This window comes from Myotis lucifugus, unplaced genomic scaffold (assembly GCF_000147115.1).
Source record: "Myotis lucifugus unplaced genomic scaffold, Myoluc2.0 scaffold_74, whole genome shotgun sequence".
In the NCBI taxonomy this organism is placed as follows: domain Eukaryota; kingdom Metazoa; phylum Chordata; class Mammalia; order Chiroptera; family Vespertilionidae; genus Myotis; species Myotis lucifugus.
The window spans coordinates 1,521,241-1,546,797 of NW_005871122.1; the positions used below are offsets into that span (position 1 = coordinate 1,521,241).

The 25,557-nt window shown below is 39.5% G+C and overlaps 1 protein-coding gene and 1 pseudogene across 2 annotated transcripts in view; one reads left to right on the top strand and one right to left on the bottom strand.

Annotated features, from left to right (window-relative positions):
* The window catches only part of DIAPH3 (diaphanous related formin 3), a 511,880-nt gene that overhangs the window by 436,011 nt on the left and 50,312 nt on the right, over window positions 1-25,557 (top strand). The window lies entirely within an intron of this gene.
* LOC111826392 lies at window positions 19,213-19,313 on the bottom strand (annotated as a pseudogene).

Sequence of the window (25,557 nt, forward strand, 5' to 3'; positions counted from 1 at the left end):
TGACCATGTTCTCTTGTCAGCTGTTTAAACTGTACAAATGACTTCTGAATGGCCAATGGGCTCAGGAAATAACCAGTGGCCTTCTTTCCTCATTCCAGTCACCACTTAGCCTCACCACTGTTTGCTCTCCGTCCCCATTGTCCCTTTCCCTTCCTAGCCCTGGGTATGGATTCCTTGAGCTATTCCCACTGTTCACCAACTCTGAGGAAATGTCCTTCATGCTTTGGGCTGCATCTTCTCTGTCATCTTTTTATTCTGTCATGCTCTACTCCTCATACCCTTATTATAGGGTGAAAAATTCGGGGGAAGAGACTAAATATACTATATCTCTAATATACTTCAAATTAGTCTAGGTTGTAAAAGGAAATTAGACAAGCTATCTAATTCTAGTTTGTTATAAGTTTCTTGACCCTTTATGTATAATTTGATGAAGTTTTTCCCAAGATACCTAAGCTAGAATTTAACTTGCTTTTACTTTTTTTCCATGGCACTTTATGTACTGCTTAAATATCCTTTTTTGCTAATTTTACAAATTATAGACGGCTTGGTACATGGTGTTAGACTTAGCATATGGGAAATCCCAGCACACAGGCTAATTAAATGTCATTAGTACTTTCACTGTAATTAATATTAACAGATACTATTTACTGAGTGCTATCTATGTGGCAGGCACTGTGTATGTATCTTCACTCTTACAACCGTCCTGTGAAGCAAGACCGACTGTTCCCATTTCCAAGGTATAGAGAGGTGAAATCATTTGTATGTGGTCTCATATGTAGAGTGTGATAAGCTCAGCTTTTTCTTACTTCAAAATAGGTATCTCTTAAGTTTTATGCTTAAAATGTCTTTTAATTATTTTTAGACAAGAGTGTATTTCCTAAGGAAAGAATATTCTGAAATGATTTTGTAGTCTACCCTTAAGTAGGTAAAATGAGTGATGGTATGGCATCGAAAATGTGAATGGTGCATCCTGCTAAAGTCAGCATATATTTTCTGGTGTCCTCCACTGCATTTTTGTAGTGCTTAACAGGACTCATCACAGCACTGTGGTAAGACAGCATGCACTAGGATAAGCAGACCTGGGTTCAAATCCCAGCTTTGATATTTCCGTATTTTTTTAAACCTTTCTGTTTTTTCTTAAAATCCATAAAAGAAACATGCTTTGCAAATTGTGTCAGGTACTAAATAAGTTCTGTATTTAAAAGTTTTTCTGAGTGCTTGGCCCAGAGTAATACTTGTAGACATGAAAGACCATAGGAGCTATTATACTTCTGATGTTCCCCAGTATTGTCCATACTGACACTGGTCCTCAGAATAGCACAGAATAGCACATGTTGATATTAGTATTCCTCATAACCAAGAAACTGGGTACTCAAGAGTAGCTAACTGGCCATTGCTGCATACAGAGTAAAGAATTTCTAATTCTCATATCTGATATGGTTTTTCTACTTTATCATGCAGCCTCCAACAGTTCAGTATTAGAATGCTAAATGCATTCAAGAGCCAAATTAAAATTCAGTAGATGAAATGCGATTCTTTTGTACAGCACATTATTCTAGAGGATCACATTCTTAACGAAATGCAAATTCAAAACTTCAAATCCCTTTACTAATCCCTCTCTACTAACAGTGGTTAATTTTGATAATTTGGACCTAAGCATAAGGGATAGATCCTTACAACATGGTCAGGAGAGACGAGAGGCCAGTAGGGAGAGAGTTTAAACTTTTACCCCTGAAATGTTCTTAATACATTAAATTGTATTGCTTCTCAGCTGTTTAAAAAAATTTTTAAAAGCTTCCAGAAGTGAGAAAACCATTGTTTTAAACACAGCCAAGTTTTGTGGACAGATAGTATGTTGATGAAAATATTTCAGTACACAGAGGCATGTAGCTAATATGTACAGTGGTCAAACTATCCAAAATTTATGAACATAAATACATTTCAAATCAATCTGTAACGGCTGTTGGAACAGATGCAGAACGGATTTGATCTACAGATTTCCTTTATGGGAACTGCAAGCTATTTTATGAAGGAGTAGATTTTTTAAAGTGGTGCCCTCAAAATATTTTCATGGATTAATGGGATTATAGCATTTAATCACAAAATGTTGAGGAATATATTTTCTAGTGCTTACTTTCTTCTTAGTAGTCTTAGTATTTGACAGTAGGTCAAATCTGTCAGCTGGAGCCAGCCTAGCATAACAGCCCCTTCCCTCCCCAGCACAGGAGGGAGGAAGCCTGCTAAAGGGAATGTGACAGTTCTTAGTATTAAGCAGTTTAGGTATGCTTTGGAAGTCAGCAGGCTCCTGGTCTCGCCAGTCTCTCTGGAGGCTCCTCTGCTATGCCCTTTCTACTCCTTCAGCTGTCTACTCCAGATCTCCCCACCACATCCACCCACACCCTCTTCACTGCTGTGGTCCCTTCTGGCAGGCCACCTTCTTGACCAGAATCTTTATTTAATTGACCCCAGGTCATTGTTACCATAGGTACCAGTGCTGCCCAAGGAATTCTATCAATCAAATCATTTTACATTTTAAATGAGGGAGATAGGTTTTGTATATCTCAGGATGGTAATGGAACTTGGAAGGCTTTTGAAGATAAGAATCTGTGTGAAGTGTTTTCTTGTATAGATTCATTCATTTTGAACTCATGCTCACCATTTTGAGATAAATTGATTCTGGATAATATAAAGACGAGGTTGGCCCTGGCCAGGCAGCTCAGTTGGTTAGAGCATCGTCCTGATTTGCCAAGGTTGTGGGTTCAATCCTTGGTCAGACCACATACAAGAATCAACCAATGAATGCACAAATAAGTGGAACAGCAAATCTCTCTCTGTAAAATTCAAGGAATAAAAAGAAAAAGGCAAGGTTAAGAGACTATTAGGTCATACAGCTAGTTAGCTGACCTGAGATTTTAGTCAAGCTTTGTGAACACACACGTGGGATTTGGAGCTGGTAGAACCGTTACTCCCTTACTCACTGGGATATTCTCTTGCTTTTCATAGTTACTACCACCTCCTTGGTTTTGTGTCTGTTTTGTTTGTTGTAGTGCCAGTGCCAGCATTTCATTCATTTTTTACATATCTGATGCTTAGTTTAGCTTAGAACATATAGTAGATCAGTCTTTTTTTGACATTAAAAATTGTGTAGTAAGGTGTTAAAAATTCTGCGAGTATTTTCCAAATTCTGCAAATTAGGTTAGTGTTGTTTTCTTTCACAGACTATATAAGTGCACTATAATAACTTTTTCAGAAAATTATATATATGCATATATGTGTGTGTGTGTGTCTGTGTGTGTTTTATTGATTTTAGAGAGAGAGGAAGGGAGAGGGATAGAGAGATAGAAACATCGATGAGAGAGAAACATCAATTGGCTGCCTCCTGCATGCCCCTTACTGGGGATTGAGCCCACAACCTGGGCATGTGCCCTGACTGGGAATCAAACCAGTGACTTCTTGGTTCATGGCTCAACGCTCAACCACTGAGCCGTACCGACCAGGCTTTATAATTTTTTGTGTGCAAATTACAGTCTTCTGCACGCAGTTAATATTCACTGCTTATTGATTAATATTTGTTTATAACATAGCATTAAATTTTTGCAGTGACATTGCTGAGTAGTAAAAATTTTATTTTCAGACGTTTTGTTGAAATATCTTTGGTCAAAACAATTAAAAGCATGACACTTATCTGAAATAATCAGAAAAAAATGATGTTTTTCTCTACTAAGTATAAATTTGTAGAATTTCAGAGTATAAAATTTTCTCTTTCAAAGTCTTAGTGTCATTTTAGTCATTCACTTTAGAAATCGAGCATGTTGTGGTGTTAAATTATGAGATTACATGTAATATTAGACACTTCAAGAAATAATCTTTTGGCATTAATCTTGCTTAATAATTATATTTTTAAATTTGAAAATAAAATGCGGCCAGGTGGACTAGAGCGTCTCCAGCCCCTCCCGGGTGGTGGAATTGCTATTGATTTATGACAAATGCTGGGAAGAGCGGCAGGGACTGGTTTGTTGCTTCAGATGCGAACTGAAAGCAAACAGGTTTTGTTATCAATCACTGGGTGTCGGTGTCAGACAGCAGTGGTGTTATAATTGATTTGATGGCTCCGAGAGACTCGAGCTTCAGTGGCCAAAGTGGACGGTGGCGACTCAGCCATGCAAGACGTGGACATGAAGAGGAAGTGACAGGACTCCTCAGAGCAAAGTCAGGTGATTTAAAAGGGCACATTTAGTCACCAATTCAATAATTCATAAACATTAACTTTTAATACAAGATGATGTTGATGAGCAAAAAGAGAAAGTTAAGTTTTTGTTTTTAACCGTTAGGCTTTGTGGTGCCTTTTGTTGGATTAGACTAGCTTTCCATTTTTTTTCCCCCTCAAGACTCTATCAGGCATTAAATAATACTTGAGATATTTAGTTTAATGCAGATGATCACATATTATGTATCATTTTCATTGCTGAGCCACTTGATGGGAATGTGTAAGAGGGGGCAAAGAAAGGGAATTTTTTTTAATATATTTTATTGATTTTTTACAGAGAGGAAGGGAGAGGGATAGAGAGTTGGAAACATCAATCAGCTGCCTCCTGCACGCCCCCCACTGGGGATGTGCCTGCAACCAAGGTACATGCCCTTGACCGGAATCGAACCTGGGACCTTTCAGTCCGAAGGCCGACGCTCTATCCACTGAGCCAAACCGGTTTCGGCAAGAAAGGGAATTTTTAAAAAGCAGATGTCTAATATACCTTCATTTATGACCTTGATTCCTGAGTTTGAAGAATATGCTTAAGTTGAATTTCATTAAATCAAGCAACTTCACAAACTAAACATAGCAAAAGGTTAGAGTTACTAATTATATTATGCCTCATTGTTATCTAAATCAAACCAGATTTCTGAATGTATGTGTCAGTCAGTTGGACAAACATACAGGCGTGCGTGTGTGTGTGTGCGTGTGTGTGTGTGTGTGTGTGTAATGGCAACTTGGTTTCCATGCCAAAGTTTTCTGACATAAATGGGTTCTGATCTGGGCCAGATAAGGAAAATGTTTCCTCTCAACAGCGTATTGACTGGCACTTGCTTTCTGGAAGGCTCAATTGAAAAGAGCATTGTGCTCATTGAGTAAGGTCTGTGATGGGTACTGAATAGGGAAGTGACATATATCACACATTTGCCCTCTGAACAGTACTTTAACCTGTTGCAGTTGATAGTGGAAAAAAATTGGGGTGAATATGTGCTTGGAGTTTCCTTTTCTTAAACAAACATATTGGAAAACTAAAGGCCATGATACTGAAGGTACAGAAGACTTAAATATAATTAAAACCTCATATCTCCAGTATTACATTTTAATTGTAATGAATTCATCAAAGGCTATATATTTATCTTTTATAAAGACTCTTCCAGAAATCATCCAGGATATTTTTATTTCAAACATTAGAATAGGATATGGATATACCAGTTACACAATAGGAGACTGTATTATTATCTTCTCAGTAGTTATACTTAACTTACGGTGATTTAAATTGAAAATTTTTATGGAAAGTAAGTTCTGGCTTTGTTGTTTGTTTTGGGAAAAAGAAATTGCCAAAGAAAAACCAAAACATTTCTTCCAAGTTTTACTCAGTAATGAACATTTTCTTACTCATTAATGTGCTTTTCTATTAAAATTTTCGTACTAGTCTCCTTTGGATAAAATTGCATATAATTCACTAATATTTCTTAATGAACGATGATATAAGAAGAAAGGTTAACATCTGAGTGTCTTAGACATTACATAATTTATATCTTGAGGCAACTGAATGATCTTCTATCCCCAGTGGTTTTCAAACTTCTTTGACTTCAACCCGCATTTAGAAAAACTTATTATACCAAGACCCACCACATATATCTGCACACATACCTACCTAAAACCTGGAAACAAAATTTCAAAACTTTTACCTTTGCTTCATGTAATGTAGCCTATTTTCTTTAGTAATGCAATCTGTTCTAATCTATATTCCATTTAAAAGAATATATGATGCCAGTTTTAAGGGATAGAAACCTGATGTTTAGAAAATACTATTCTAGTCTAATTTTCTCATTTTATTGATTAATAAATGAAAACCAAGACTGAGAGGTACCCTTTATAAAAAAAAATTGTTTTAATGCAACCACCACAGTCTTATTAAGAAGTAACAGAAATTAAGCTCCAGGCCTTCTGGGGATTTATAGACTGAAATATAAACAGGACAAATACAATTAAATATATTACATCATTAACAACAACCTCATTAAGACCAACTTATAACAAATAGAGTTGCATATAAATACTTAGATTACACTAATGAGAAGAATATGGATAGACTAAAAAGAGGTATAAATATTATTTGAACTATATTCTGAAGAGGTAGAGAAAGGTAAACTAAATCTTTTTTTTTTCCAGGAAAGGACCTTTTGGAAAGGTGTTTTATAATAGCATTCTATACAGTAAATAAATCATGACAATTCAAATTTTTCAGAACAATGAGGGTCAAAGTTGGAGTTTGTTAATTCACTTTGGCTCTATAAAGTACATTATGCTCTTATTGTTCTAAATCTAATATCCCACGAAGATTCAACATAGTTTAGCACAGTAGATCAGTTCTCAAAGTGGGGACAGACTTTTAAATATTTCCAGTGACATAGACACCAGCATGTTTTAGAAATTACATAAGACACTCACATGATCAGTAGAGACCATGTAGATGTTAAAAATCTTTAAATTCAAGTGAAACCAGCAGAAATAAGCTAGAAATCTTTCTAAATTTAGGTATAAGCATTTTCATTTCAGCTACAAAAACCTAAACAGCCTGACTTTTTGGTCCTTCTTGCTGTTTTTCCTTTTTAAAATAACTATATTAGCCTATACATAACAAGCAGCCTCGTATGATCTTTGAATATGGCAATTATACCTTTCGTATTGATTTACTGGCTCATTCTCTTTCTAAGCTTTTTAGCTGTGGTGATTGGGGTAATTACAGAGCTGCCTCTCCTGTGTGAAGGCACAATTTGCAGGTCAGAAATGTTATACAGAAGTAGGTATGGTAGCTGTCTAATGAGATTGCTTAATATTTATTAAAGTGGCATTCTTTTTTGTTGTTGTACTGTTGCGTGTCTCAGTGTTCCGAATATTCTTTCTTAACATAATTATACGATTGGATTTTCTTTTGAACTTTATGAGACATTAATCAGAGTTAGACATTTAAGCTTGAAATATGACTTGCTGTTGTACATAAAATCTGTGTTTTGTAGATTAATGCTGAGACTTTCAGTAGCTGTGTCCTTTGCAGCTCCTAGGAGCATGTTTTTGATGCTGGGGCTCTAGCTGTACCTGCCATTGTGGACCTTACAAGGCCCACCTTCTCTTGCAACAGCAAGTAAATAAATACATGAAGTGACAGCTTGTTATAAATGCTGTGAAGGAAATAACTGGGAAGATGTGATAATTGGCAGAAGCCTTTTTTAGAAAGTAACATTTGAGCTGCAGATTGAAGGGCAGCCCTGGAAGGTCCCAACTAGTTAAAGAGCTAGGAATAAGCAGTAGTGAATACACGGGGTCAAGGAAAGATCTGGGCTTGTTGGAAGAATTAACAGACGAGTGATGTTGATGAGAAGGTGATGAATGAAGGGCAAAGAAGAATGAATGGAGAAGTTAGAGAGTTAGACAGGTCTTTTTTTTAAAAAAAAAAAAAAAAGTTTGGATTTTATGCTGAAAGCAGTAACACTATCACATTTTTTATTGAGCACTTACTAGGTGCCACGTACTATGCTAAGTGTTTCATGTGTGTATCTCATTTGGTCATTACGACATCCTTGTGAAGTAGATGGTAATAGTTCTGCTTTATAGATGGCAATGTAAGATTAAAGAGATTATATAACTTACCAGTGTAACAAGAGCTAATATGAGGAGAAATCACTTCAAATCAAATTCTATTTAAGTTCTTTTTTATATATTTCATATCTCTTTATTCATTTTTAGTGCATTATTTGGTCTTTTTCTTAATTATTTCTAGGAATTCTTTATGTATTAGTTCATAAAGATAAGTCATTTATAGTAAAATTACCTACAGAATTTTTCTTAGAAATAAACAAGCTAACTCAAATAGTAAAACAAACATGCAAAAACTAGAAAAAGTATTAAAATATAAAAATAACCAGTGGGATTCTGGCCTTACCAGATATTAAAATATGAAGCAACAAATGATACACTAAAATATATTTTGACTCACAAGAATTAATTTCTCTCCTATTTGTTTTTTGATGCCCAAATTGTCAGTCTTATTGAGTAAGAACCCTCCTCAAGTTTCTGTGTCCTTTAGAACCACCCAGGCATTTTTTAATATGTCTTTACGAATTGGCGACAAGATGCCTCAGGCGCATTGTGACTTTTTTTCCACTGCTGCATAACTTAGAATCAATTACTCCTCACAGACACTCATTTTCTTTAATGGAGAAGTATTTGGAGACCAAAATTTGGGCATTAGGGCTGCGTGTCAAATCATATGTGTGGTGGTAGGCTGGCTGCTTAAGGCCACACCAGGCCTCTTTAATAACAAACTATACAAGAAATGCTTTTTTTAAGTTTATAAATTCACAATGGTTTATTTTTTCTACATCACATCTTTCTAACAATAGAAATAATAGTCAACATTTATGTAGCTCCTACTATAGCTAGGCAGTCTTTTGTTCTTACACACACACACACACACACACACATACACATACAAATGAGGAACTTCAAGCACAGAAAGGTTAAAGAACTTACTCAAAATTAAATCTGTATTAACTGCCAGCGACAGGATTCAGTTTCGTGCATTTGTCCATACTCTTTACTTGAGGAGATGGATGGATGACGAGAAGGACTCCTATGGAAAAGAGTTTCCAAATTTCTGGTTCATTTTAGACAGACGTTTGGGAAGGAGGCAGACTGACCAGCCCAGACAAGTTCTAACAGTCCTCTTCCCTGGGTATCACATCATTGTTTACTGTGCTCTATGTATCCTGATAATTATCCCAGCTTCCTAAACAGCAACCTGTAACCCTAAGGAACTATATTCTGGATTTGACCACCCGCTGTTGCCAGAGGAGAATAAAAACCTCCTGATTGCTGCATGCAGGTCACAGTGACCTTGCAAGAAATCCACAGAGGTTTGTTTTGTTTTTGAAGAGGTTTCTTCAGATAGAACTAATTCACTGCCTCCATTGAGAGACATGACAAGGAATGAAACAGAGAGAGAGATCTTTAATCTTTTATACAAAAGACTAGAGGCCCAGTGCACCGGTGGGGTCCTTCGGCCTGGCCTGCAGGGATCAGGCGGAAACTGGCTCTCCAACATCCCCTGAGGGGTCCCAAATTGTGAGAGGGCAGTTCTCAGGTGACACACCCCAGAATTGGGCTTCCTCCTCTCTGGTTCCAGGTGCGTCACCGGAGAACTGCAGCTGCCAACTCACCGTAGCTCAGCAGCTCCTGCATTGAGTATCTGCCCTCTGGTAGTCAGTGCACATCATAGCTACAGGTCAAACAGTCAGACAGTTGCTTAGGCTTTGATAGATAGATAGATAGATAGATAGATAGATAGATAGATAGATGATAGATAGATAGATAATTTGTATGAAAAGCCCTTATCAATTGAATACATTTTATTATCATCATTGACTCTAACCCTAATCTCTACTACATTCACCAGGTGCCCTTAGCCAACAGTCCTACACACTGTCATTTTTAATGTGTTTGTACTTACTTACTTTGTGCCTGAGGCCAATTTTCCCATTATTTTTGTATTGCATTTTAACACCCACTGCCTGTTTTTCTCAAATGTCTAGTGAAGACAGTTTAACCATTAGTTAAAAACTGAAGTAGTGAGATAGGAAGAGTCCAACAGATCTTTATGTAAGGGGCCCCTCGGTCAGCCATCTGGAGACACCCAGGCTGAATCTGTAAGTAAGTGAAAGAAGTATGTGAACGGGTGGGGATGTCTAAATTGGTTTACTGGACTGAGAGGCCCAGTTATCTCGTGAGGTCCAGAAGCAGGTACATCCAGAAGCCATCCACATACCACAGAGCCCAGCTATGGAAAAGTCAGAGCACTGAGAGCATGCAGGGGCACCCAGCCACTGATGCGGGCTGAGGATTACCCTGTCCCCAGGTGTTATGTGTAGATTATCTAGTTCTATCAGTGAACAACATATTCACACAGATTCAGAACTATTGATTCCTGGTTTGTGTGAGCATGCTGGAGAAAACCTCAGTTCTATATTAAGAATTACATATGTGTATACATATGTAGGTCTATATACACACACATTATTTTTATAGAAATGGAAGTATCTGGTTTTGTACAAAAGGCTTTCCATAAATTTGGTTAAATGAAATAATATATGTCAATCTATATATATTTAATTCTAGAATAATACACTTGTAAAGTGAAGTTCTAATTTATATAATAGAATAGGCTTTACAATTTTTAAATATGGCAGTATGTTTAAAAAAATACTTCCTCATCAAATTAAGGATCAGGTTTGAGTTTAATTAGTAATCACCAATTTTAGCAGAAAAAAAGGCATTGGTCATCAAAGCATGTGATGTTATATGTTTTTCTGTCTTTTGCTTTTGTAATAAGGCTTTTTCCCATGTTGCCCTCTGTCGTTAAAAGTGGTCACATTTGGGTTCTAGCAATAATTGTAGAGTTTTGAGTTATAAACTTTGAATATCAATTCCTCCCCTTCTGTGACAGTTCTACCACTAGGGAAGTCAGCTTTGCACGGTCTAATTACTGCAGCGTTTTGATATCCTCAGCTATAATATTGGCAGGAATTTAAGCCATGGTAGAATTCATTGGTGACACTGTTGTAACTAAAAAGCACAGAATCTGTTTTCAAGCTTGTTTGGGATGGAATCAAGTATTGGATGATGTCAAATAGTCTTGCTGTAAGTTCAGACGTGCCTTGGATGATTCTAATATGAAATGCTAATTATTTGCAATAGAATGTAAATAAGGTGGCACTAAGTCTTATTTGCAGTGACTAATGAAAGCTGTTGTACTGTAATCAGCGAGATACAGAGCAACAGGGCAATTCATTAGAAAAACCACAGTTGACAAGCAGTTAATGCCTGCCATTCTGGACCTTTCCTCTTGCTTCTATTATTTTTTCTCGTTGATAATAATGTCTCATATGGAAACCGTGTAACAAGGATAAGAAGAAACTAGCCGCTAAATTTTGGCAAGCTATGCCAAATATCTGCAGACTGTGAGTCTTCCTTAGCTTTCCTTTGCCTGTGAAAAACAGCTGCCATATTAGGCTGATTGAAAAAATAGTGATTTTCTAGTCAGCAAATTGGTAGTCTGAGAATTATTCATATTATCTCTCCAGACTTGAGCAAAACTTAACTATGCTGCAAATTATTTTATTTTCCAGATATATGTTACATTTCAAAACTTAGCCACATTTTTCACTTCTCATCCTTTAGCAGTAGAACACTTTTAACAAAAACACTGACTTGCTCGGTACTGCTCTCTCCTCGCGTACAGAGTGGGGCCCATGCATCTCTGCAGCAGCAGTGCAGGACAGCACACTGTTTTTAAACTTGTACAGTGAAATTTCTAACTTACAGGATTGTTCAGGTAAACACAGTAATTGTGTTTTATTCCCCACAGATGGAAAAATTAAGGTGACTTCTATGGTGTGTAAGCTTTAGAACTGTTTCTTCCATGACCACCATGGAGGAAAGCCAGCTCATTTGATTCCAGTATTTTTTAGCCATCTCTTACTGGAAAGATTTCAGGTGGCTTGTGCATTTAATGGATGAAAAGTCAAGACTGTGATTTATTTTTGAGCTTTCTAACAGCCAGGGGTATGAAAGGAAGCCGAGCTGGTTATAGAGTGACAAAACTTGGGCTGAGTGAGAACGTACTTGGATCTGGGTTCAAGAAAACAAAACGCAGGACATTTGAGTCTAAGGCAATTAAGAGTTTCATTGACTCTTTATTCCCCATTATTTAAAACTAGAGGCCCGGTGCACGAAATTCCCAGCCTGCACCCTTTCCAATCTGGGACTCCTTGGGGTATGTCTGACTACCAGTTTAGGCACAATAAACCGGCAGTCGGACATCCCTCTCACAATCCTGGACCACTGGCTCCTAATCACTCACCTGCCTGATCGCCCCTAACTGCCCCCCTGCTGGCCTGGTCGCCCCTAACTTCCCCCCACTGCCAGCCAGGCCGCCCCAACTGCCCCCTTCTGCTGGCCTGGTCGCCCCATGCAGCCTGCTGTTCAGTCATTTGGTCGTCCCTCACTAACCCCCTGCCAGCCTGGTCGTAGGCAGCCATCTTGTGAGGGCATGAGGGTTAATTTGCATATTACCTCCTTATTATATAGGATGCCATGAGTGACCCACACTTAGCTCTTTCCTTCTGGTGAAGGTGAGTGTCTCAGATCCCCAGACAGGGTCAGGCCTCAGTGGTGGGATGTGCAAAGCTCTTTCCACAACTAGAACTGTCAGATAAAACAGGATGGTCAGTTAAATCAGATTTACAGGTAAGCAATCAATACTTAATGTCAGTAAGTGTCATAGATACTTTTAAAATATAAATGTGTTCCAAATATTGCATAGGACATTCATCTTAATTCGAGTTTAACTAAGTATCCTCATTTTCCATTTTGTTTTGCTGAGTCTGGCAACCTCACCCACAGTTTGCAGCTAAGCCTCGTGAACTGTAATAGGGGACTGTCCTTTTATTATGGAAACTGGAGGAGCACAGTGTTAGCAACCATTGTCTTCTTTTTCCTTCTAACTTTGAGAGATTGATAGGATAGACCCTGATTTTCAGGCAAAGAGAGACTTAAAAGAATCTCTAGACAGTATATAATACATCCCCTCCCCCACAAAAGAAACTTTTTTCAAGAGACTTTTATATTTCAAGTAAGCTATGGATTGGTAGGAAAAGAAGCCCCCCCCCCCCAAACACACACACACACACACACACACACACACACACACACACACACTCTATAGTTAAATAAAGCTTCCAATTGAAATAGCCAGTGATATAGGATTGTGTGGTAAGTCAAATGGCTGCATCTCACGAGTGGGTGTAGCTATCTCAGAACTGCATTGCCTGTAGGAACTAATGGGGGCCTGCAGCTGCCAGGACCCATTCCCAGAAAGTAGGGTCTCTCGGACTTTGAGAAGCTTAGTTCTTACTGTACTTACTGTTCTTTTATACTTGCAGTTTTAAATCGTGGGTACTATTCTGGAAGTACTTATACTAACAATCTGGAAACTTGAGTCAAGGGAATATTTGAAACATTGCCCTTTCCTGGTCCTTGAACGGGTCTCAGTGTCACCGACACCAATCTGCATTATGAGTGAGGGAAAGCAGAGTTTAGCAGCCAGTCATCCCTGAACATGGTTTTGGAGCGTGGAAACCCCTATTGACTTAGGCCCTGCACTGTCCTTCTCCATTACAGATTTGAGAGCCATTTATTACAAAGGGTATGTATGCATGGGCATCCATATGGGTCAGGGTTTAGCTGCAAACACCAGAATCAAGTTTAAGCAGAAGGGTATTTATAACGTGGGTTACAGTATTATGGGAAAGACAGAAGAAACCATCTAGATTGAACTTCAATGAACAACATCGAAAACCATGACGCAGGCCAGCACGGCTCTTGTTTTCTCCTCTGTGGTACAGAAACTGCCCGCTGGATGGGGAAGCTTCTGCTTCAGCTGCCCGAGAGGAAGGCCCCGTGATCAGGAAGCTGCCACCATCACTGCTGCTACAGAACTGGGCATGCCTGTTACGGTCTACACCCACAAACAGGCACCCCTCCTCCTGCCTCCCAGCACCCATAAAGCTAGTGACCAGATATTGGGAAGTCTGCTGATGGTATAAGAGAAAGCCAAATGCTTCCAACGTCACTCTTGTGAGCAAAACCAATAGAAAACAGGGTCTCTATTTCACACCCAACTCCCTAACTGTGAGCAATTTCGTGACTAGCCAAATCAAATCACATCTAAATTACAGGAAGGTTTTGACATTTAGCTTTCCAGCCAGTGCAGTTCTCTAGTAAATGTTTAAAGTGGTCGCTGACTGTCAGTCCATTATTACCAGGACATACAATCTGATTTACAAGTAATAGTCACATCTTGTTAATTCTTCTGCCCCATACAAAATGGAAAAATCAATAAAGAGTATGTCATAAATATCTCAGATACCTTCTGGAAAATATTTCTGAGCACCTTCTTTAAGTTAGATCATTATTATTTCCATCTATAAAGTCATACAATTTTTGAGCAATGGCAAGACTTTTTTTCTGGTCTTGAATTCCTAAGGGCTTTGAACACAGACATTTTGACAGGTATATGTAGATGTCTTATGGACATTGTTTTTGACAAGTTTTTAGCAAATGTAAAAGCTATTTATATAGTTGTATCTTTTGCTAAAGGAGCTTTTGCCTTGATTTTGCTGTTAAGTGGAAACCAGCTCCTGAAATGTTATAGGTAGCCAGTACCATTCTGGCCATTCCTTTTTTTTTTTCCTTAATCTTTATTGTTGAAAATATTACAGATACCCCCCGCCCCCGCAATTGACCTCCTCTACCCCCCTCAGGCCTTCGCCACACTATTGTCTATGTCCATGGGTTATGCATATATGCATATAAGTTCTTTGGTTAATATCTTCCCATTACCCACTCCCCTTCCCTCTGAAATTGTCAGTCTGTTACATGCTTCAGTGTCTCTGGATCTATATTTGTTGTCAGTTTATTTTGCTCATTAGATTCCACATATAAGTGAGGCCATGTGATATTTGTCTTTCTTTGACTGTCATATTTCACATAGCATAATACTTTCCAGGTCCCTTCAGGCTCTCTCAAAGGGTAAAATATCCTTCTTTTTTGCAGCTACATAGTATTCCATTGTGTAAATGTACCACAGCTTTTTTATCTGTTCATCTACTGATGGGCACTTGGGTTGTTTCCAGATATTAGCTATGGTAAATTGTGCTGCTATGAACATAGGGCTGCATATATTCTTTCTGATTGTTGTTCTGGGTTACTTGGGATATATTCCAAGAAGTGGGATCACTGGGTCAAATGGCAGTTCCATTTTTAATTTCTTGAGGAAACTCCACACTGTTTTTCATAGTGACTGCACCAGTCTGCATTCCCACCAGCAATGTACTAGGGTTCCTTTTTCTCTACATCCTCCCTATCACTTGTTGTTTGTTGATTTGTTGATGGTAGCCATTCTAGCAGTGTGGGGTAATACCTCATTTTAATTTGCATCTCTGATGATCATTTTTTCATATGTTTTTGGCCATCTGTGTGTCCTCTTTTTTTTTAATTTTTAATGTTGAAAATATTACATAGGTCTCCTTTTTTTCCCCATTGACCCCTTCTAGCTCGCCCCCGCCCCAGGCCTTTACTACACTATTGTCTGTGTCCATGTTTATGTTCTCTTTAGAGAAGTGTCTATTTAGGTCCTTTGCCCATTTTTTAATTGGGTTGCTTATCTTCCTTTTGCTAAGTTGTATGACTTCTTTATATATTTTGGAAATTAACCCCTTATCAGATGTTTACCATTGGCAATATGTTCTCCCATACATTGGGATCTATTTTCATTTTGTTGGTGGTTTCTTTTGCTGTGCAGAAATTTTTTATTTTTATGTAGCCTCATTTCAGAAAACCACATGACACTGAAAAAAGAAATAGAGGAAGATAAAAACAAATGGAAAAACCATGCCGTGTTCATGAATTGGAAAAATGAACATCGTTAAAATGTCCATACCACCCAAGGCAATCTATAGATTCAATGCAATTCCTATTAAAATACCAATGGCATATTTCATAGATCTAGAACAAATTCTCTAAAAATTTATATGGAACCAAATAGCCTCAGCAACCTTGAGAAAGAAGAACAAAGTAGGAGGGATCACAACACCAAACATCAAGTTATACTACAAAGCCATTATAATAAAAACAGCCTGGTCCTGGCACAAGAACAGGCATATAGATCAATGGAACAAAACAGAGAACCCAGAAACTGACCCAAGCCATTACACTCAATATTTGACAGAAGAGGCAAGAGCATACAATGGAGTAAAAACAGTCTCTTTAATAAATGGTATCGGTAAAATTGGACAGATACATGCAAAAATGAAACTAGACCACCAACTTATACCATACACAAGAATAAACTCAAATGGATAAAAGACTTAAATGTAAGTCGTGAAACCTTAAAAGTCCTGGAAGAAACCATAGGCAGCAAAATCTCAGACATCTCTCATAGCCGTATGTTTGCTGATACATTTCCTAGGGCAAGGGAAACAAAAGAAAACATAAACAAATGAGACTACATCAAAATAAAAGGCTCTGGCCATTACTTTGATGGTGCTCAGAAACTGGTTTCTGATCCACCTTGATTGATTCTGCTTTCCAAGTAACCTGATGGGACTAGAATTTCGTCCCTCTTTCACCTGCTGTTATGGCTTGATTAATGCACTTGGGGCATGCTCAAATCACCCAAGTTTTGTTTTCTTTATGGTACAGGCATCTTTCATTGCCATTTTGTCAGATTGGTGCAAAGTGAAAGGTTTATAAGGTAATGGTGAGAGGCAAATAGGGTAGAATTAGTGATAGAACAGACACATTTATAGGGCTATTACACCCATTTTGTTTTTCTTGAGACTTTCATATTATAGGACATAGAGAAACTCACATCATCAAATCATCTCTAGTTCTTACAGAGGTGTGAAAATGTTGACAAATAACTTTAAAAGAAACGTGAGTTAACAGCTTGAGTACTGAACTGTGGTTCATCGTTTTATGTTACTGGAGAAGCCATAGTTGCATAAAAGTCATAGTGCAACAAATACAATAAAAATCATCTTTATCAAAATAACATTTGTTACCAGGCATGAAAAATGAAACTGACAAAGTAAGTTACACATTCCTGTCAAATCTTTTAAAAGTTTCATGGATGTACTCAGGGAAAAAAAAAAAGGCCTTACATACTTGCAAATTCTATTTCAGCTATTCTAATTATATTTTCATATATGCTAGTTATAATTATTAACAGTCCCTTTTGGGAAGATGAGTGATTTTTTTCAATAGAACAACACAACAAAAAAAGATGTGTCATAGTATAAATGTCAGATTTTTCTGTATGAAAATTTAGCCGAGTGCACATTTAGTAAGTTGTATTATTTTGGATTGCTTTAATAAATTAAAATATTGAAAAATAAAAATAATGGGAATTAAGGCTAAGTTCCTACTCTACTTTAATAGCAGTTTGATGCCCCACATAAATACCTTCTTAACTTTCACTTGAGATTATTATATACTAGAGGCCCGGTGCACAAAAATTTGTGCACTCGGGGGGGGGGGGTGTCCCTCAGCCTGGTCTGTGCCCTCTCGCAGTCTGGGACCCTCGGGGATGACCACTACTGGCTTAGTCCCGCTCCCCGGGGGATTGGGCCTAAGCTGGCAATCAGACATCCCTCTGGCAGCCCGGGACCCCTCAGGGGATGTCCACTTGCCAGCAGGGAGCAGGCCTAAGCTGCAGTTGGACATCCTTAGTGCTGCTGAGGAGGCAGGAGAGGCTCCCACCACCACCGCTGTACTGGCAGCCATCAGCCTGGCTTGTGGCTAAGCAGAGCTCCCCCTGTGGGAGGACACTGACCACCAGGGGGCAGCTCCTGCATTGAGCATCTGCCCCCTGGTGGTCAGTGTGTGTCATAGTGACCAGTCATTCCCAGCCGTTCTGCTGTTAGGGTCAATTTGCATATTACCCTTTTATTATATAGGATAGAGGCCTGGTGCAAGGGTGGGGACCGGCTGGTTTGCCCTGAAGGGTGTCCCGGATCAGGGCGGGGGTCCCGCTGGGGTGCCTGGCCAGCCTGAGTGAGGGGCTGATGGGTGTTTGCAGGCTGGTCACACTCCCTTCAGGGTGGGGGTCCCCACTGTGGTGCCTAGCCAGCCTGGGTGAGTGGCTGATGGCTGTTTTCAGGCTGGTCACACCCCCTTCAGAGTGGGGGTCCCCACTGGGGTGCCTGACCAGCCTGGGTCAGGGGCTGATGGCTGTTTGCAGGCTGGTCAAGCCCCCCCCCCAGTGGGGACCCTCACCCCATGGAGGTTTGGCCAGCCTGGGTGAGGGGCTGATGGCTGTTTTCAGGCTGGCCACACCCCCTTTAGAGTTGGGGGTCCCCACTGGGGTGCCTGGCCAGTCTGGATGAGGGGCTGAGGGCAGTTTTCAGGCTGGCCAAGCCCGCCGGCGACGGAAGCTCCAAGCTTCTCCTTTTTTTCTTTTTTCTTTTTTTATTCTGGGATTTATTTACCTTCTATAATTGACACTTTGTTGCCTTCTGTGGAGCTCAGAGCCCCGTGGCAGGTGGGAAGCTTGGCTTCCTGCTCGCTTCAGCTCTGTGGCTACCGCTGGCTGGAAGCAGGTATCTGGGGTTTATCTTCTATAATTGAAACTTTGTTGCCTTCAGTGGAGCTCAGAGTCGGCCGGGAAGCTTGACTTCCTCCATCACTGGAGCAACCAAGCCTCCTGCTCGCTCCAGCTCTGTGACTGCCGGCCGCCATCTTGGTTGGGTTAATTTGCATATAGTCACTCTGATTGGCTGGTGGGCATGGCTTAAGGTGTAGCGAAGGTATGGTCAATTTGCATGTTTGTCTTTTATTAGATTAGATGTTAGTGAATTCTTGCAGTGGAAAATGAGTTATTGGGGTAGATAAATAAATGGGCTTATAAAGTTTGCTTACTAGCTTAAATAACTACTTATAACTGTGTTTTCCTAAGCTTTTACTAAAAAATTATAATCTTTTCCCTTTGTGTTTGCCTAAAGTCTGCCTGATACATTTAGATTTATAGATAGCTGTCAGGCACACACAGATACGAGCACTTGCAATGGTGATGAACTTTATGGCATTTTATTTGTTCAACCAGCATTTTCGAGCACCAGCCACGTGCAGAATCCCAGCCTAGCTGCTGTCGTTACAAAGGTGAACACGAGGTTCCTGTCCTGATGTACTTCAAAGCTTTTCAAAAGAAACCATGAGTTTTATATCACATTGCCCATGTCTATTAAAATATGTATAGGTTTTTATAAACGTTTTTATAGAATAAACTTAAATGTTTTCATAAACAATAATAATTACCAGTGATTCAGACATGGTATTTTATTATTTTTTAGTATTTTAAAACTAACTTTGATTTTGACTAAGTAATACTTGCACTTGGCTCAAATTGATACTACATTTGATCTTAGCCAAAAGGCCAAGAAGCAATCACATGACTCAAATTGAGATTTTCAAAAGAAAGTACAATGAAAAATCTCTCTCTTCCCCATAATAGCCAGTCCTCCAAATAGCCAGTTTTTCCTCCTCAGGGGTTTGGGGTGGAGAAAGCATATTGGCTAGGATTAAATTCGGGTGCATATAAGAGAAAACTAAAATATCATTGACTTAAATACTTCACTTAAACAGAGAACTTCAAAGGCATCAGTGTGATGCTTGAACAGAAGTTCCACAGTGTTATCAGGGACTTGGACTCCTGTTGTTTTTGTTTGCAGTTTTATAACTTTATTAGAGTTCCAGTGCATGGATTTGTGCACTGGTGGGGTCTCTCAGCCTGGCCTTCATCCCCTCACAATCTGGGACCCTTGAGGGATGTAGTAGTGCGTGAAGCAGCAGGCAGCTGGGGAGGAGCCCAGCCAGGTGCCTTTCATCCCAGCCCTGCTGCACCTGCAGACGCTGCTGCTCAGCAGCGCTGCTACGGGACCACAACTGCTCTCACCAGCCATGAGCCATTGGTCAGCTGAGCAGTGCTCCCACTGTGGGAGCGCACTGACCACCAGGGGGCAGCTCCTGCGTTGAGCATCTGGCCCCTGGTGGTCAGTGCGCATCACAGCAAATGGTTAAATGGTTGACCGGTCACTTAGGATTTTATATATATAGATTTGACAGTCAGCAATTCGTTCTCATTCTCATCGACTGTAGTTTTTTTAAGCTAGTAGCAGGTACATAGTTAAACACCATATAGAGCTCATTTGGTGAATCTTCATCCCATTGCATTTTCTGGGCAACCACACATGGTCATAGTATAGGACAGTGGTTGGCAAACTGCGGCTCGCGAGCCACATGAGGCTCTTTGGCCCCTTGAGTGTGGCTCTTCCACAAAATACCAACTTCTGCGCATGGGCCACGAAGTTTCAATCGCACTGTACATGCGCGCCTGCATCATGGTAACTTTTTAATCTAAGTGCCTGAGGGGCATGAAGATCACTTCTTGAAGCCCTCTCCAAAGACATGTTTGTGAGTGTTAATGCTTTATCCTCTGTCCTCACCTCATTGGTGGCATCCATTCTTCTCTCCACCCTTCTTTGTGGGAGCCATTCTGCTGGGCCCAGTTTGGAAAGAATGAATAGGATGGTGTGTCTCCTTCTGTCCTTATACTTACCATCTTTATCCTTTAGCTTCTAATCACGGGGCTGCCTGATGGTCCATTCGGCTACTAAAGCACCATTCGTCATTTCCAGGAAGATGAAGAGCTCAATGTGAGCCGAAAGGCATGAGCTCTATAAAAGAAGATTCCCGACACCAGGAAGAGGATATATAGACAGATATTAGACTTCTCACCTTTTGAATTTGGAAACTTGCTTATCGATAGAGTCCTTTCTGCTAGTATCATCTTAACAGGCATATCACATTAAGCTCATTTGTTAAGTACTTCATATTTAGTAGCTATGAGTAGGATTAGGTTGTCTTTTTTATTTAGGCCAGTAGTAACACTTTGGTATTTACAATTTGTAATGCTTCTCCTTGAATAAAATACTATTACTATTTCTGAAAATTTGAAAGGATTGTCAGTTATTATTTTATTTTCTTCTTGAGCTATTTAAATAGATTTCAGAACAAAAGAAACTTAGCTTTGCAATTATAAGGACGCTCCATGGTACCTTCTCTAAAGGTTTAGGACATTATTAGGGTGGTTTATGTTCTGTGATATTTTTTTTCAAGGGAGGAAAGTTCGGGTGAGTTTTTTTCCTCACCATGGGTAGCATGGTGTCAAGAAGGTGACCAACAGCATAACCTTGGCCTTTAAGTCTACTTCCTGACTGTAAAATTGGAATAATAATTCCAATCTTGAGAAGCTGTTATGAGTCTGAAAATGAATTTATATAAAAGGACTTGGCTTAGTGCCTGGTATATACTATTGATTTCTCTTTTTATTGCTAAAAATCCATGTCCTGTGTTTAGTGCTCCGTGGAGGTAATTAGAGATGAAAAGTTCACTATGATTAGTGACATACAGGATTGTTTATTTTAATAAATGTCTTGAGGTTTACATGAATGATTGGGTTTCATGTCTATCTAGTAAGGACCCTCAAAGCTCAAAATTATACCTACCAGTGATTATGTTTCCTGTCTCCTCTAAGCCAGTGGTCAGCAAACTGCGGCTCGCAAGCCACATGCGGCTCTTTGGCCCCTTGAGTGTGGCCACGAAGTTTCAATCTCACTGTACGTGTGCACGCGCATGTGGTATTTTGTGGAAGAGCCATACTCAAGGGGCCGCAGTTTGCCGACCACTGCTCTAAGCTGATGCCATATCCAGAAGGGTTTTATCTTCATAACGTTTCTTTCGAACCCGCAAAAATATAATGCTATAGAACAAAGGCATTAAACAAATATTTGATCACCTACCATGTTTGGGGAGCTTTGCTAAGCTGATAATGAGTGACTTCTTGAGGTAAATACTGAATAATTCTTTGAGGGAAGAGAAAATGATGTGCTCTCATTAACATCTAGATAACAGATGGTTATATACTAAACTAGTGGCCCGGTGCATGTGTTCGTGCACATTGAAAGGGAATCTGGTGTGGATGAACCAGATTCAGTGAGTGAGGATGTGGTATTTTATTAGAGAAAGAAGGACAAGGAAAAGTAAATATTGAAAAAACTGTTTCAGCCCTGGCTGGTGTGGCTCATTTGGTTGGAGTGTCATTCCATACACCAAAAGGTGGTGGGTTCAATTCCTGTTCAGGACACACCCAGGTTGTGGGTTTGATTCCCCCATCAGTGCATGTGGAGAAGTAACAGATCGATGTTTCTCTTTCTCTCTCTCTCTCTCTCTCTCTCTCTCTCTTTCTCAAAATATCAATTAAAAATTGTTTCAGATCTTAAAATTTGTTTTCTTCTAAGTAAAACTTATTTTCTGTTTTTATTCAAGGAGCAACAATGTCATCAAAGACTTGGACTCTGTAACCTTCCTATTTGCTCTCTGTGACTGTTGTTCTTGGGCTCATTAACTCACGAAAGATAACTGGCATCACATCCACACACAGCCATGTCCAAAGGCATCTGGTTCTGGGGATGGGCTCTCTTCTCTTGAGTCTGTGTTTGCAGGAAGGGTAATCTTTTTTAAAATATATTTTTATTGATTTCAGACAGGATGGGGGAGAGAGAAAGAGAGAGAGAGATAAAGAGAGAGAGATATCAATGATGAGAGAGAATCATTGATCAGCTGCCTCATGCACGACCCCTACTGGGGATCAAGCCCACAACCCAGGCATATGCCCTTGACCACAGGACCCTTCAGTCTACAGGCTGATGCTCTAGCCACTGAGCCAAACCAGGTAGTGCAGGAAATCATTTTCAGAAGTCCTTTAACAGACGTTTTAAAGACTTAGTGGCTAGAACTAGGTTACATGACCATGTGGACGTCTGTCTCCACCATCAAAAAAGCCTCCCCAATGGCTCGTCCTTCTTCAAGGCTTAACCCACTTTAGTTCATCCACTGCCTCCAAGTTTTTCTACCCAAAACACAGAATTGATCAGATCATTCCACTGCTTAAAGATTACTAGTGACTTCTCTTTGCATACAACATGGAGTCTACTCCCCACCTCTTCCCCATCCCAGATCCTTCTCTACAGTACATGCACAATGCCAGTCCTTGGAAGGTGGGCTGGATTCTAGTTGGCTGTTTGTTTGTTTTTAAGAGAGAGGGAGAGAGAGAGAGAAACATTGATCAGTAGCCTCCCATATGTGCTCCAATGCCCTGACCTGGAATCGAACTTGTCACCTTCTGGTGTACAGGACAGTGCTCCAACCAATGGAGCCACACTGGCCGGGGCTGTATTATACTTCTATTAATTTGTAAATGCATTTCGGATCATATATTGAGGTTTTCTTCAGTTTAAAAAAACTCTTCAAGGTACTGCAGATAATGTGTTATGTGAAGAAATAGTCAGCAGTATTTATTAAGCAAATATTTATTGCACATTTATGGGTGAGGCACTGTACTTGCAGTCTGGGATTAAAAAAAACAAACACAGTATTGTCTTCAATGAGCCTATAGTCTAAAAACAAAGATTTTTTATAAACAAGTAATTGTTCATTGTGGTAAGTTTTAAGAAAGTAGAGAGTGACAAAAGACCCAGTGACAACTGGACCAATCTTACTCTGAAAGTGAGCTTCCCCAAAGAAGTGATGTTTTAAGAGCTGAATAAATGCTAGCGAGGTACAGAAGGAGTGCATGGGAGCCAGCTCTGTAGAGAATGGATTAGGAGAGGCAAAGCTAGAGTGGGTGCAGACCAGTTATGAGGAAATTGCAGTGATCCTTTTGTTGGCTTGGGCCAGAACTGAAGCAAAGAGGATAGACAGCCTAGAACATGGCAAAGGATTGCATGTGGGGAATAAATATCTGATTCTGGAAATAATTGACTTGAGCAATTGGCTGAGACTGTTGTTTCCTGAGAAAAGGATCACTGCTTGGTTAGAGAACGAGGAACCAGAAAAGGTTTGAAAGAGCATGTCAACATCAACCACTTGGAGAACTAGAACACTGTTCAGGACTTTGCCATTGCCCCAAGGGCGCTGTGCCGGTCTTCCTTGTTGTATTTGGGGGGAGGGGGAGTTGATTGGAGTTATTTTTATTTTGGATGCATAGACTACTTATTTGTGTTCCTCTGTCTGTCACCAGCTGCTTCTATTGTAATTGCCAGCAGATACAGTGCTTTTACCATTTTGGCTTGTGTTCACACTGGTTTTCTTGATCCAATGGTTCTAACCCATTGCCTTCTCTCTCGTCATTGATTTTAGTGTTTCTTTAATATTTGTGCTCTTCTCTATATGTTTCATTGCCCCACAAGAGGAATTTACAAGGTGACTTAAATAAATCATGTATAGAATGCCTCACAGGGCAGCATCTCCTGACAGTTGTCCAGTGAGCTGTCACCATTACCATATAACCCCAAAATATGGCAACTTTTACTTAATCTATTTATTCAACACGATTTTTTAGCATTAACTCTGTGTCAAATGATACACTAGACCATGGAAAGAAAACATGCCTGTGGTTATTAAAACTTAGATCTAAATTCTGGCTTTTTCATTAATCAAATATATGCACATAGGTCAAAAACTATTAAGTTCTCTATGCCTGGATTTCTTCGTCTATAAAATAGATGCACTATATCTTAAGTTGTTCTGAGGATTAAATGAAAGGGATCAGTGTATTCATATTTATAATTAGTGGTGGTGATTAGAGGGCTAGTGGTGGTTATGGTGGTGGCTGTAAGAGCAATAGAAGGAATCACTAAGGCAATGGGAAGAATGTGGTGGGAATGGTAGAGTTTTGATCTTGTCAGTTGTAAGGGTGGTGACAGTAGGTTATATGCACACAAAAACTACCCTTGGCTGCTTTGCTCAGAAGGGCTGTGTATAAGAAAGGCACTCACTTCAAGGACTGTCCAGTACAAAGGAGTTTTTAAATTTAGCTGGACTCTATTATTGGGAAACAAATCACTATACTCACTTAAACCTGGACCTGAGAGAGCATATTTTATGAGTTCAACATGAATTACTTTCACAGTTCAAGAACACTGACAAAGTGACTTAAAAGTGTACAAAAATTATCTAACTATTTCAGAGAGTCAATTTAGGGGTGGAAAGTCTGTATTAAAATGTAGAGAACAATGTTCACTTGCATGGACTTTAAAGAGCGAGCTAAGGCCTCGCTTCTTGGCCAGGGAGCATTATCATCATTCAATTACATCCTCTGAGCTTTTTTGTCTTTTTGACAGAACAGACTGATTTCAAAGTATAGCATTATACTCTGTAATAAACTATGTTGTTTTAAAACTTTCAGGCAGAATTCAGAGCTCAGTGTGAATATTCTCTTTGGTTTAATCATTTTTCTTATTTGTTCATTTGAATAGCTTTGGTAAAAAAAATGTCTTAGAGAAAAAGAGGAGGTAGTAAACAAGTTTGAGAAATTGAATATAATGATATATTGAATAGAAAAGCTAGCATTTGTTAAGCCCTTAGTTTATAGATTGTACACTATTCTTTATTATATTATCTATATAATAAAGAGGTAATATGCAAATTAACCCTCATGCCCTCACAAGATGGCTGCCTATGACCAGGCCGGCAGGGGGTTAGTGAGGGACGACCAAACGACTGAGCAGCAGGCTGCGTGGGGTGACGGCAGGGGGGGGGTGCAGTGAGGGGCGATCAAACGACGGAACAGC